Consider the following 15820-nt stretch of genomic DNA (forward strand, 5'->3'; position numbering starts at 1 on the left):
TGGGAGGCACTCCAATGCCTCTTGGAAGAGACGCGGAGGAGGGCCTCATAAAAAAATGTTCCCTTTAGAATGGAGCGGGTCTTCTATACTTGTAATGCCCATGCACTAAGTGTATGAGTGTATGGGCTGACAAACATTTACCCCTGGGGGCTATACATGAACATACTGTATAAAAAATCTTTTTTACGGGCATCATAAACACCCTTTAAAAAAATTGGGTGGGTGTTGCATCATGGACCACGGTCACACAGGTGATATGTGGTGGAGGAGGAGGACAAGAGCAAATAGCCAAAATCAGGAAGCGTATACCCATGTGTAGGTGTGAAAAGGTGCATGGGAATACACCTCCCAAAAAAAGACACTGGATTTGAGTTTATGTTACGCTGCTATCATTCGGTGGTGTTGAGAAGTCTGGCCCAATCCAGCCCTTGTTCATTTTTATAAGAATTAGCCTGTCAGCATTTTCAGTTGGCGGATGCGCTTATCAGTTATAATTCCACCAGAGGCACTAAAAACCCACTTTGATAAAATGTTAGCGGCAGGCAGGCCAGGACCTCCAAGGCGTAGAGAGCCAGTTCATTCCACGTGTCCAGCTTGGATACCCAATAAATATAAGGCACAGAGGAATCACGGAGGAGGTTGGTACGGTTGGCAAGGTACTTCCTCAGCATTTTCCCAAACTTTGCACTCCTTCTGAGAGTAACTGTGCGATGGGAGGGGCTGAGAAAACTCTCCCAGAACATTGACAGTGTTCCCCTGCCTCTGTTGGAGTTGTGTCTCTCTCGACTGTACTCCTTGGTTGTCCAATGAACTGTGACCTCTGCTGCCAGCGTTTTCAGATGGGAATTTTTTTAATAGTTACGCAACAAGGGCCTTCTGGTACTGCTCCATTTTTGTAGACCTGTCCGCCTCAGGAATAAGAGATAGAAAGTTCTCCTTGTAGCGTGGGTCTAGAAGTGTCACCAACCAGTAATGACTGTAACCAAAAATTTTGAGAACGCGAGGGTCACGGGAAAGGCAGCATAACATAAACTCAGCCATGCGTGCCAGATTGCTAACAGGCAAGACTTCCATGTCCTCACCAAGAGGACGACTGACCATGCTCTCCTCCTCCCTGTCCTCAGGCCATCCACGCTGAACTGACAGTATGACAGTTGTACAGGTAGTACCGTCTATAGCGCATGAAACTAGCTCCTGTTCTTCCTCCTCCTCTTCCTCATTGTCACCCAATCCACATTGGGAGGAGATGAGGCTGGGCTCTGTGTAATCACGCTGTATGGTTCCTTGCTCCATCTTATCGTGCTCCGCCTTCAATGCATCCTCTTTGATTGTGAGCAGAGAGTGTTTCAGATGACAGAGAAGCGGGATGGTGAAGCTAATTATGGTGTCATTGCGCTCACCATCTTGGTGGAGTCCTCAAAGTTTTGGAGGATGGTACAGATGTCTGACATCCATGTCCACTCCTGAGGTCTTATGCGTGGAGTCTGAACTGAATACCAACGGCCTTGTTGATGCAGGTAGTCAACAACTGCCCTCTTTTCCTCACAAATCCTTCCCAACATCTGCAGTGTAGAGTTCCAACGTGTTGGGACATCACACACCAATCAGTGAGCCGGAAGCTGCAAACGCTGCTGAAGCACGGTAAGGGCGGCGGAAGCTGTAGCTGACTTTCTAAAATGGGCACACAGGCGGCGTACTTTGACAAGCAGATCCGGCAGTTCTGGGTAGCTTTTGAGAAACCGCTGAAACACGAGGTTAAGCACATGGACCAGGAATGGTACATGTGTGAGCTCGCCTCAGAGCCGCCACCAGGTTCCGGCCATTATCACACACGACCATGCCTGGCTGTAGGTTCAGCAGTGTCAGCCACAGATCTGCCTGCTCTTTCAGAGCGCTCCACAACTCTTCAGCATTGTGCGGTTTGTCACCTAAGCATATTAGCTTCAGAACAGCCTGTTGCCGCTTGGCCGAGGCAGTGCTTCCAGCTTGTGACTGATGTGATCATTTCGGAGATGGAGGCTGAAGAGTAGGAGGTGGCTGAGGTGCAGGAGCTGTAGACTGTGGGGGCAACCCTGATTGACCTAGGGCCCACAATCCTCGGCGTCGGGAGGATGTGTTCCGTCCCAAGGTCTGGTTGGGTCCCGGCTTCCACTATGTTAACCCAGTGTGCCATCAGCGACATGTACTGTCCCTGCCCACAAGCACTTTTCCACGCGTCTGTGGTTAGGTGAACTTTCCCTGTATCTGCATTGTTGAGGGCACTGCTAATGTTGTGGGACATGTGCTTGTGGGGACGGCACACCGGGAAAAATAGTGGCGGCTGGGGACCGAGTACTGAGGGACGGCCACTGCAATCAGGTTGCGTAAAGCTTCCTTCTCCATGAGCCTAAAAGGCAACATTTTGAGCGCAAGCAGTCGTGAAATGTGGGAATTTAGTAGTGTGGCCTGTGGGGCGTCGGCTGCGTATTTGGACAACTGAACGCTGCGCTGTGACAAGGACATGCTTGCTGATAGTGCTAGTTGAGAGTGTGCAACGACAGGTGCAGGGCAGGAGGCATCTTCGCATGGCATGTGCCATGGGCAGGGGATTGGCTTGCACGCACAACAGCAGAAGAAGCAGTGGTGTCACCCGCAGACACTGTTCCTGGACCCTGGGATTCGGTCCACAAAGTCGGGTGCTTTGCTGCCATGTGCCTGATCATGCTGGTGGTGGTCAGGCTGGTAGTTTTGCTACCCCTGCTGATGCTGGCCAGGCAGGTGGTGCAAATGGCCTTTTTGGGGTTATCGGCAGAGTATTTAAAAAACAACCAGACTCGGGAAGACTTAACAGTTGTAGTGGCAACTTCAGTCGTGTTGGTGTTACGGGGAATGGTTGCTCGCCTTCTGTCTGTGGTCACCACACTGCTTCTTCCTGCCTGTTGGGGTGCTCGGCCTCCCGCCTCCTGTGTTCTGCTGTCCTTGCTCTGCATGTCCTCCTGCCAGGTTAGGTCAGTTACTATATCATTCACCACCTTGTCTTCCACTTCCTCACCCCGGTCTTCCTTCTGACTTTCTGGCAATTGTGTCTCATCATCGTCTACCTCTTGTGACACTTTCCCACCGTCACCTTCATACGACCGTGGCTGCTCAAATATTTGGGCATCGCAACATGTGATCTCCTCTTGCCCCGTTTCAAGTGGACCAGGCGAGACGCCCGAATCTATAAATGGAAAAGTGAACAGCTCTTCGGCGTGTCCAAGTGTGGGATCAGTTGTCTCTGGGCACTCGGTATGGTGGGAGGAAAGGAGGTTCAGGGTGAGGAATATGCGGTCCAGACTCACAGCTACTGAGACTTCACCGTGTGGAAGACAGGGTGGTGGTGGTGGCTAAGTGACGGAAGCATTATCTGCTATCCAACCAAGAGCCTTTTCACACTGATCTGTGTTCAATAGTGGTGTATTGCGGTGTATTGCGGTCCCCTATTAATTGGGACAGGAAGGTCGAGCAAGAAGATGTGGGCATTTGTTGTGGCACAATTTCAGCTTGCCCTCGGCCTCGGCATGCACCATCACGTCCAGTTCCCTGTCCCTTGTCACGTGCCTTGCCCATTTTAAATGGAGGACAATATCTTCCACGCTCACTACAAATAGCTGAATTTGGAGCCAACTTATATGTGATCCGTGTGACGGACAAACCACAGTTTTAAATAGCCGGCCTGTAGGTAACTATTTTTAAACAACGTTGACCTCGTGTCAATAAATTCACTGACACACTGCAACAAAATTTCAATGGAGGCCAGAAATGGCAGTATTTTCAGCGCAATTATATGTGATCCGTGTGACGGACAAACCACAGTTTTAAATAGCTGTATTTTTAGCGCTTTAATATGGAAAGGACCTGGCTGTATTCTGCAGTGCCAACAAGCAAATGGGGCAGATAAACGGTGTTCTCTGGATTGCTTTTTAAGCAAATAATCAGGATTAAGATAAAAAATAAATTATTCCTGGCCCCTGATACCTGGGCCTATTTCTACAAATATCTGTAAAAGAACAAGCAGACAGAACTGGAGCTCTTTTATTATAAAAGTACAAAAACACATATACAAAACACAAAAACCAAACCACAGATACAATTATACAACAAACAAACAACTAACAACCAACAAAACCCCAGCAAGACATAACCTAAAATCTGAAATTATATAGAGTCCAACAAAGAAATATAAGACGACACAAAGTTCAAGTCCTCCAGCAGACTCTGTAGGAGACCCCCCAGCAAGGGAAGACCCTACCATAACTCCAGGGTGCGCCCTAAAACGCACCCGACCCCCAGCATACACAACATCCATACCTGCACATTCATACCTAACCCCCTAACAAAAAAGGAAAACTAAATAACTGGCCCACTGCCAAAAACAAAGAAATAGGCCACCTGGCCGAAACAAAACTTAATGCACAGCAAACCTTTTTTTTGTAGTTTTTTATATTTTTTTTTTTTTTTTTTTTTTTTTTTTTTTTTTCCCCCACCACCATTTTTTAACACCCAAGGTCCCACGAGAGTCTGTGGCCTTATCACAACAAGCCCCACTAAAGTTTGTGGCCATTTCACACACAAAAAGGTCCCTTTGCCTCTTCCGGCATCCCGCAGGACGTCCACATTTTTCACAAAACCACCGCAAACCCCTCCCCCCTCCCCCCTAAAGCCCCCCACCCAACCTAAACTAACCCCCCCACACACACAATACACATACATTATTTATATACAACACAACATAACGATGTAACAACAACTAACCAAATCATCATGACATAACAACTTAACCGATTTTTTAAGACTACTAAACATGAACCAAAGGATCAGACCCAAGTTCAGTGCTTGCAAGCCCTATATTCAGATTCTGAACCGTAAAACAAAAAACTACAAATGTGAGGGGAGCAGCCCACCACCAGGAAACTGGAGACTACAGAGGCTCTCACCCTGCTCTAACACACAAACAGCCTGTCCCTCCCTATTAAAGAAAAAGAAAAACCTGTCCCTACCGCCCTACCAATCTTTCCCTACCTGTCCCTACCTGTCCCTCTCTGACCCTCACTACCAACCTAATGCTAACTACCTATCCCTAAAGACTGTCCCTACCTGTCCCTCCCTAACCCTACACATCCATCTGACCCTACAAATAAATATAAAATATAGAAAGGACTAAACTAACCCTATCACAGACACACATACCCTAACTCTCCCTAGGGCACATTAAATGAGAACCCCCTCCATAGAAGGGAAGCCCTCCCTGCACCCAGCCTCTCATACTCCAGCGAGCGCACTTTTGCCAGGTCACCCAGGATGTTCCTAATCACCTCTTCCCGGGGGAGGACTTTATGCTGGGTGGACACTAAACACCGTGCGTTCCACGTGTAAAACCTAGTCACTAAACTAACTAAGAAGACAGTGCCCCGATCTCGGCCACCAAGGGATCTGAATGCCCCATAGGCCCACTCCGCATAGGAAAGGCCTGCCAGCCTAGGCCAGCCAATGGAAGCACCCACCCTACTGTAGACCTCTGTATTAAAGGGACATTGAAGCAGGAAGTGCTCCATGCTTTCAAGCATGCCGCCACACTCCTCGCGGGGACAATCCCGGTCATCAGAGTTCCTGTACTTCAGGTTGCCCCTCACATACAGTCTCCCATGGAAGCAGCGCCAAGTCAAGTCCCAAAACTTCAAGGGGATCCGCTTAGAGTTTAATAACCCGAGCCCCACCTCCAGATCCCGGCTTGGGCAATCCTTGAGGGCCAGGGGCTTCTGGAAGTGGGTCAACAGAACCCTATTGTCAAGTAACCTCCTTGACAAGGTCCTGATCTCCCACACTCCCAGACCCCACCGGCGGATCGCCTTCACAACCAGGGTAGCATAAGCCGGAAGATGCCCATGAGGCGTGCGAAGGTCCTTCACCCGCCCTCCTGTCTCCCATTCCTGGAAGAAAGGCCGAAACCACCCCCTACAGGAGAATACCCACGGAGGAGCCCTCTCTAACCAGAGGTTGGCGATGTTTGCCTTAAGAAAGGTGTTTACTAGAAACACCACCGGGTTGACCATACCCAACCCTCCTAGTCTCCTCGTGCGGTACGTGACCTCCCTCTTGATCAGGTTCAGCCTATTCCCCCATAATAGTTGGAAGAACAGGCTGTAGACCCGTGTCCAAAGAGGTTCTGGCAAGATGCAGACGCTGCCCAGGTATATTAATAAAGGGAGCAAATACCCCTTGGCCAGGTTAACCCTTTCCCTCAGGGTCAAGGACCAACCCTTCCACTGATCCACCTTCTGGGCGGCAATCTTAAGTCTGCCCTCCCAGTTTTGCTGGGGATAGTCCCCCGGGCCGAAACTGATGCCTAAAATTTTTGCTGTGGCCTGAGGCCCTGGAAGGGTGTCCGGGAGATCGAAACTTGGATCTCCCCCTCCCAGCCAGAGACTCTCACACTTATCCCGGTTGATCATGGACCCAGAAGCCACCGAGTAGCGCTCAACTTCAGACATGACCCAGTCCGCCTCCTCTCTCGAGGATACAAAGAGGGAAACGTCGTCGGCGTACGCCACTACCCTCAAGGTGGCCTCTGGCTCCGCCCGGTCCATCCCGACTCCCACCAACGGTCCGCGTTCCACTCTCCTTAAAAAGGGGTCGATCGCGAACACGTATAACAGTGGGCTCAGAGGACAGCCCTGGCGGACACCAGACCTCACCTCAAAAGGGGGTCCGACCCAACCGTTCACAAGCGGAAAAGTCTCTGCCCCATTGTATAATACTCTCAACCAATCAACAAACCTCCCGGGCAGACCGTACCTCAGAAGGACGGACCAGAGGTACTCATGGTTAACCCGGTCAAAGGCCTTCGCTTGGTCTAAGGACAGCAAGTACCCCTTCCAGAGACCTGCCCTGCCCTGCTCCACTGCCTCTCGGACACCGAGCACAGCACTAAAAGTACTGCGGCCTGGAACAGAGCAGTGCTGGGCCCCCGAAAGGAGCCGGGGTGCAAACTTCACCAACCGATTGAAAAGCACCTTTGCCAGAACCTTTCGGTCCGTATTGAGAAGCGCTATGGGACGCCAATTCTCAATACGGGACGAGTCTTTACCCTTTGACAGGATAATCAGGGCGGACTTCCTCATTGAACCGGGAAGAATGTCAGAGGAAAGACATTCATTAAAAACCTCAGTCATGAGGGGGACCAAAGAGTCCCTAAAAGTCCTGTAAAACTCGGATGTTAAGCCATCCGGACCGGGCGATTTTTTGGGCCGGAGCCCATCAATGGCCCGTCTCACTTCCTCTTCCCTGATTGCTTCTGCCAAACCATGAAGAGAGGGGTCATCCCCTGGTTCAGGGATGGTTTCAGCCAGGAAAGCCGACATCTCATCCCGATCTGGATCCCTCCTTCCCAAGAGATGCGAGTAGAAGGATCTGACCACCTCCAGGATCCCTGATTTGGATCTGTTCAGGGAACCCGTACTGTCGATCAGTCCTGTTACCATCTTGCAACTCACTGACATCCTGCAGTTCCTGTAGGGGTCGGGCGAGCGGTACCTCCCGAAATCCCTCTCAAAAACTAAGGATGTGTGCCTATCATACTGGCACCCCTTGAGCAAGGCCTTCACCCTGGAGATTTCCTCACGGTCCCCTCCAGTCGAGACGAGCTGCTCGAGTTTCCTCCCCAGCTCCCGATACAGGCGGTACCTGTTCAGGCCTCTGAGGCTCGAAAGCTGACGGAAGAACCCCGCAACCCTTGTTTTGAAGATCTCCCACCACTCAGACTTACTGCTACAGAGACCCAAGAGAGGCACCTGGCTCTGAAGAAATTCCTCAAAGGATTGTCTCACATCCGCTTCTTCCAACAGGGACGAATTCAGCTTCCATAGGCCTCTCCCTATCCGGGGAGTCTCTGCAACATTCAAAGAAAAGGAAATGAAACAGTGATCGGAGAATTCCACCTCAACAGCGGACACTGCAGAAGAGACGGCTTCCTCCTTTAAAAAAAACCTATCTATCCTAGACCTACAACTACCCCTATGAAAGGTGAAACCCCCGTGACCTGGGGTGTGCCGGATGTGGACATCCACCAGGCGAGCTTCGCTTGCTATGCTGTTGAGGGTATTACTATCAAAAGCCAGCCTTCGGTCTCCGGGGCCTCCCCTATCACGGGGTCTAGTTATAGTATTAAAGTCCCCACCGAAGACCACCTGCCGGCTGGTAAAAAGATAGGGCTTGATCTTCAGGAAGAGACATTTACGGTCCCACTCTGACTGTGGACCATAGATGTTAATGAGCCGGAGCTCCTGTCCCCCCATGAAGACGTCAAGGACCAAGCACCTCCCCATTTCTACCTCGATCACCCGTCTGCATTCCACCGAAGCAGCCTTAAAAAGGACCGCTACCCCGCTATACGGCTCGGCCGCAAGAGACCAGTATGAGGGCCCGCACCTCCACTCCCTCCTTGCTTTGTAAATGGCCCCCATGTCTGTTAGTCTGGTCTCCTGCAAAAATAAAATGTCAGCCTCAACTCGGTTGAAAAAATCAAAGGCCATAAATCTGGCCGCATCTGACTTTATACTGGCGACATTAATCGACGCCAGAGTCAACGGGGTAGGTTCCGCCATCATGGGTGATTGAGTTAGACGGCCTTCTTTTTAACCGCACCCCTCAATTTACCTTTTTCACCCTCAGAGGAGGAGCCAGACTCTCCCCTCCTCTTTAGTGACACCGAGGTGTCCATAGCACCCGTCACCACCCTCCCAGTACCGGGTTCCTCACCCCTGGACCCCAGGGCAGTCCCCCCCCCAGAGGAAAGTGAGCCCTCCGGAGGACGGACCCCGCCGCTCCCTGAAGGCACCTCAGATGTTACTGCCGGTCCCTCACCCCCGACCTCCGACACAGCAGAGTCATCGAGGGCATGGAACCGGTTGGAGAGGGGGATCAGAGGGGAGCCGGTGAGCCCTTCCGTAGGCACCTTGGTGGCCAGGGGGGGGGCCTTAGATGTTTTTGCCCCTTTTCGTTTCCTCCTCCGACTCTTACTGGTCTTATTGTCACCTTTTGTTTTAGGCTGCTCCACCACCTCCTCGTCCAGACTTTCATACTGGGAGGAGTCATCAGAAGCAGCCACCTCCTCCCTCTCCATCCTCCTGATCTCCTCGCTCACCGCCTCCTCCCCCAGGGCCTCAGGGGCACCGGCTGCCGCTTCCAAGGAGGGTACAGACATCACCCCAGTCGCCTGGGGCTTATCCTGCCCCCTACCCCCACGGCGCCTCACCTGATGCCACTGGTGGGCAGATGTACTGGCCACGCCTTCCTTCACCGACCCCTCAGCTCCTCTCCCGCCCCCACCTCCGGCTCCAGCAGAGGATGCACCGCTGGGTACCCCCCCATGGCTCTCCCCCGCCTGACCAGAGATGGTGTTAGAAAAGGAGCGGGGGCAGCGGCTGTACGGGTGACCTAGGTCACCACACAGGTGACACCTAATGTCACCACAGGCCGCGGCAAGATGACCTACCCCGCCACACAAGGCACATTTCTGCACCTTGCAGCCCGCGCTGAAGTGGCGGGGATCACCGCACCTGTGGCAGACCTTTGGTTGCCCCTGGTAGAAGATCAGGATCCTGTCCCTCCCCAGGAATGCTGAGGAGGGGATGTGGGTGACAGTACCGCCTGAGACCTTCAACCTCATCATGAAGGTCCAGCCCCCTGACCAGATGCCAAACTCGTCCCTGTTCTTTTTTGGGACGTCCGTGACCTCCCCATAGCGGGAAAGCCACGTCATAATATCGACCCCAGAGAGTGACTCGTTATTAGTTAGAACGGTCACTCTCTTTACTCCATTTTGGCGAGACACCGCCTGCACGGCAAAGTCTCGCCAGCCGGGCTCCCCCTTCACCAGTTCAAAATTCGACCAAAAAAGCTCTAGGCCCTCCGGCCGAACAAAACTGATGTCGAAGATGGGGGTACCAAAAGGATGGATCAGGGCAAAGATGTCAGTCGCCCTGAAGTTCATCTTCAGGAGGAGCTCCACGACCCTTGCTCTTGGCGGGCACGCTTCACTGCCCCTCCACCGAAGACGAACTACATTCCTCCTGGCCACCCCCTGCCCGGCTGTCGGGAGGGACCACGCTGTCTCCCCCTCCTTTTTATCTTGGAAGGCGGCCAGGCCATGCCTATCTAGCCAAAAGGCCAGGTCCACCTCTCTTCCCTCTACCTGGATCGTCCGTTCTCCCTTCTTGAGGGCCTCCAGGAAACGGCGTCGCAAGTCACCATCCCTGAGGTCCAGAGGTGAGGAAGCCCCCCGAGAAGACCCCGAGGCCCCGGCTACTACCCCCGCAAAACTCCGGGGACCAGCAGCCGGGGGGGCAGATGGACCAGCCCCACCCCCACTCCCCCCACTAGCAACAGACACACCAGCACTCGCTTCCTCCACCACAGACACATCCATACCGACAGTGACCCCACTTGCCCCACTCCCACTCACATGCACACTGGGGTCACAGTTATTTCTTTTCTCCACACACTTTCTGCCAGCAGGTTTTCCACCAGCATTACTACTGCTGCCACCTGCTGGCAGCACCTTCCCTGCCGGGGGGTTTTGGGAGCCTGGTGCTGCAGCTATTTTTGCCGGCGCCCCTGCCCCAGATAAGCCCGTGGGCACAGAGGACACCGGCAGGCAGGCACCACTGCTCCCAGCAGCTGCCGGCGCTAAGCCCCGCCCCTTTTCGGGTGAAGCCACGCCCACTTGTGCGGGATTTACCCGCGAGGCCACGCCCCCCGCACCAGGCAGCACAGTGGGGGCCCCAGAGGCCACTCCCACCGGTGCCGTGGATGACAGGGAGGCCACGCCCCCCGCACCAGGCAGCACAGTGGGGGCCCCAGAGGCCACTCCCACCGGTGCCGTGGATGACAGGGAGGCCACGCCCCCCACACCAGGCAGCACGGCGGGGGCCCCAGAGGCCACTCCCACCGGTGCCTTTGGTGACAGGGAGGCCACACCCCCCGCACCAGGCAGCACGGTGGGGGCCCCAGAGGCCACTCCCACTGGCGCTGTGGACGGCTGGGAGGCCACACCCCCCGAAGCCGGCCGCGCAGGGACCCCCGAAGCTGACCCGGAGCCGGGTCTACTCACAGGGGCCCCTGGACCAGCGGCACCAGCTCTCAGGGGCATAGCACCCCCTACCGTCACACCCGTTGCCACAAAAAGCCTGGCCACCCCAGCTCCGGTGGCCGGCCCCAGGCTAGGCCACTCCCCCTCGGCACCCAGCGGCGGTGGAGCCCCCCGCGCTGACCCATTACTGGGCCCCTGCGCAGGGGGCCCCGACCTCGCCACGGATTTTGCCAGGGGAGCAAGCCCCACCTTTCGTTTATGAGCCGGCTCTGCCGGAGCCGCAGGCCCCGCGCCCTTCACCTTACCAGGTCTCTGGGTCCCTGAAAGTGATCCAGATTTAGTGGATCCGTGCGTGAGGGACCCAGACACCCCAGCACACGCCGCCGGAGATGCGGCCCCGGCTGTCGGTGCACCGCCGGCAGCGCAGGAGGCAGCGGCGGATGTACACGCCGCCCCCCGCACGCCAGCAGGCGCACCAGGTGCCAGGCCAGACCCCCCTTTTACAGGGGATCCAGCCCGAGCACCTCCACTGATGACTCCCATCATCGGGCCGCCCTCCGCGCCATGCTCCATATCAGACACCTTGGACCCACTGCCTCCATTACCACAAACAGAGGCAGCGCTCTGCGTGCCATGGCCTATGTTCTCCCCGCTCCCTCGCTGTGGACCCACAACAGAGTCCAAGCCGGGGTGGGTAGCGGGTGCCGCACAACGGGACAGGGGGGCCCCAGAGAGGGGGACATACACAAATTTGTGTGCAACAGTTGTTTTTCTCTTTTTTTTTGCTTTTCTCTTCATCCCCCTCACGGGTGCCTCATCCTCGCAGATCTCATCCCCGAACGTAAGCTGACCAAAACGTATCGGGGACTCGATCTGCTGGATCTGCTGCATGATAAGGCAGCCCCCCTCACTGCTACTGCTCCCATCCTCCTCATCCTCCCCCTCGCTCCCGCTGCCCTCTGAAGGGCTAGAATCCGACGGGAGAGCCATCTGCTCAGGGGCTATCCCGCTATACGATGCCTGGAGATCACTTACCAGGCCACCAGGCGGTGGGTAGGGTGCGACCTCCTCCACGCATACCTCTTCTTCCTCCTCCTCCACCGCCTGGCCGGGGCCCTGCGACCCCTCCAGAGCCCCACCGGTCATGGCTCTGAACCGGCTATCATTCTGCAGCTTTTCCTTAAATGGTCCGCTGCCCGCCATGATGGTGTTCCTGCGGTCCTCCAGGTCCTGTATGGCCCGCTTGATCTTCCGGACCGCGGCGGATAGCTCAGGCTTCTTACTGCCAGAGGCCCTCACGGACCTCTCCTGAGCCACCCTCAACTCCCCCCAGAGGGAACTCAGCTTCTTTGTGGCGTCCTCATACTCGCAGAGGTGTGCATGTATACGGGAGGCATAGGTGACGGTTGCCTCCCTCGACGCCTTGGTACCCCAATCAGGGGGCACCGCTGCAGCACCTCCGCTCATACTCGACCCACCTCCGGAGGGAGGAGCCGCCGCGGTCATAGCCTCGGGGGTCCTCCGGGTCCTCATGCCGGACCCCTTGCTGTCTTGGCCAGATCTTGTTGCCTTAGCCGGCTTGGTGTTTCTCCCACCCCCCGCCAGCTTGGACCGGGAGGTGGGAGCCGGGGGCCCGGCCCCGGAGGCCAGTCCCACCACAAGCTTTCCTTCCTGGGAAGGGGGCAGACAAAAAGTCCCAGATGGAAAAAAAAAACCTCCCTTCCCAGGAGCTCTCTCCAAACGCAGCCACACAGTCCAGACAGCACACTGCACACAGCTCACTGCAGGCTCCACCTCCACCACTTCCTGAAACAAGCTGCAACAGGCTGAACTGGAGCTCTTTTATTATAAAAGTACAAAAACACATATACAAAACACAAAAACCAAACCACAGATACAATTATACAACAAACAAACAACTAACAACCAACAAAACCCCAGCAAGACATAACCTAAAATCTGAAATTATATAGAGTCCAACAAAGAAATATAAGACGACACAAAGTTCAAGTCCTCCAGCAGACTCTGTAGGAGACCCCCCAGCAAGGGAAGACCCTACCATAACTCCAGGGTGCGCCCTAAAACGCACCCGACCCCCAGCATACACAACATCCATACCTGCACATTCATACCTAACCCCCTAACAAAAAAGGAAAACTAAATAACTGGCCCACTGCCAAAAACAAAGAAATAGGCCACCTGGCCGAAACAAAACTTAATGCACAGCAAACCTTTTTTTTGTAGTTTTTTATATTTTTTTTTTTTTTTTTTTTTTTCCCCACCACCATTTTTTAACACCCAAGGTCCCACGAGAGTCTGTGGCCTTATCACAACAAGCCCCACTAAAGTTTGTGGCCATTTCACACACAAAAAGGTCCCTTTGCCTCTTCCGGCATCCCGCAGGACGTCCACATTTTTCACAAAACCACCGCAAACCCCTCCCCCCTCCCCCCTAAAGCCCCCCACCCAACCTAAACTAACCCCCCCACACACACAATACACATACATTATTTATATACAACACAACATAACGATGTAACAACAACTAACCAAATCATCATGACATAACAACTTAACCGATTTTTTAAGACTACTAAACATGAACCAAAGGATCAGACCCAAGTTCAGTGCTTGCAAGCCCTATATTCAGATTCTGAACCGTAAAACAAAAAACTACAAATGTGAGGGGAGCAGCCCACCACCAGGAAACTGGAGACTACAGAGGCTCTCACCCTGCTCTAACACACAAACAGCCTGTCTCTCCCTATTAAAGAAAAAGAAAAACCTGTCCCTACCGCCCTACCAATCTTTCCCTACCTGTCCCTACCTGTCCCTCTCTGACCCTCACTACCAACCTAATGCTAACTACCTATCCCTAAAGACTGTCCCTACCTGTCCCTCCCTGACCCTACACATCCATCTGACCCTACAAATAAATATAAAATATAGAAAGGACTAAACTAACCCTATCACAGACACACATACCCTAACTCTCCCTAGGGCACATTAAATGAGAACCCCCTCCATAGAAGGGAAGCCCTCCCTGCACCCAGCCTCTCATACTCCAGCGAGCGCACTTTTGCCAGGTCACCCAGGATGTTCCTAATCACCTCTTCCCGGGGGAGGACTTTATGCTGGGTGGACACTAAACACCGTGCGTTCCACGTGTAAAACCTAGTCACTAAACTAACTAAGAAGACAGTGCCCCGATCTCGGCCACCAAGGGATCTGAATGCCCCATAGGCCCACTCCGCATAGGAAAGGCCTGCCAGCCTAGGCCAGCCAATGGAAGCACCCACCCTACTGTAGACCTCTGTATTAAAGGGACATTGAAGCAGGAAGTGCTCCATGCTTTCAAGCATGCCGCCACACTCCTCGCGGGGACAATCCCGGTCATCAGAGTTCCTGTACTTCAGGTTGCCCCTCACATACAGTCTCCCATGGAAGCAGCGCCAAGTCAAGTCCCAAAACTTCAAGGGGATCCGCTTAGAGTTTAATAACCCGAGCCCCACCTCCAGATCCCGGCTTGGGCAATCCTTGAGGGCCAGGGGCTTCTGGAAGTGGGTCAACAGAACCCTATTGTCAAGTAACCTCCTTGACAAGGTCCTGATCTCCCACACTCCCAGACCCCACCGGCGGATCGCCTTCACAACCAGGGTAGCATAAGCCGGAAGATGCCCATGAGGCGTGCGAAGGTCCTTCACCCGCCCTCCTGTCTCCCATTCCTGGAAGAAAGGCCGAAACCACCCCCTACAGGAGAATACCCACGGAGGAGCCCTCTCTAACCAAAGGTTGGCGATGTTTGCCTTAAGAAAGGTGTTTACTAGAAACACCACCGGGTTGACCATACCCAACCCTCCTAGTCTCCTCGTGCGGTACGTGACCTCCCTCTTGATCAGGTTCAGCCTATTCCCCCATAATAGTTGGAAGAACAGGCTGTAGACCCGTGTCCAAAGAGGTTCTGGCAAGATGCAGACGCTGCCCAGGTATATTAATAAAGGGAGCAAATACCCCTTGGCCAGGTTAACCCTTTCCCTCAGGGTCAAGGACCAACCCTTCCACTGATCCACCTTCTGGGCGGCAATCTTAAGTCTGCCCTCCCAGTTTTGCTGGGGATAGTCCCCCGGGCCGAAACTGATGCCTAAAATTTTTGCTGTGGCCTGAGGCCCTGGAAGGGTGTCCGGGAGATCGAAACTTGGATCTCCCCCTCCCAGCCAGAGACTCTCACACTTATCCCGGTTGATCATGGACCCAGAAGCCACCGAGTAGCGCTCAACTTCAGACATGACCCAGTCCGCCTCCTCTCTCGAGGATACAAAGAGGGAAACGTCGTCGGCGTACGCCACTACCCTCAAGGTGGCCTCTGGCTCCGCCCGGTCCATCCCGACTCCCACCAACGGTCCGCGTTCCACTCTCCTTAAAAAGGGGTCGATCGCGAACACGTATAACAGTGGGCTCAGAGGACAGCCCTGGCGGACACCAGACCTCACCTCAAAAGGGGGTCCGACCCAACCGTTCACAAGCGGAAAAGTCTCTGCCCCATTGTATAATACTCTCAACCAATCAACAAACCTCCCGGGCAGACCGTACCTCAGAAGGACGGACCAGAGGTACTCATGGTTAACCCGGTCAAAGGCCTTCGCTTGGTCTAAGGACAGCAAGTACCCCTTCCAGAGACCTGCCCTGCCCTGCTCCACTGCCTCCCGGACACCG

Source organism: Phyllobates terribilis, unplaced genomic scaffold (genome assembly GCF_046119375.1).
Source record: "Phyllobates terribilis strain yellow unplaced genomic scaffold, ASM4611937v1 Scaffold_69__1_contigs__length_7402412, whole genome shotgun sequence".
In the NCBI taxonomy this organism is placed as follows: Eukaryota; Metazoa; Chordata; class Amphibia; order Anura; family Dendrobatidae; genus Phyllobates; species Phyllobates terribilis.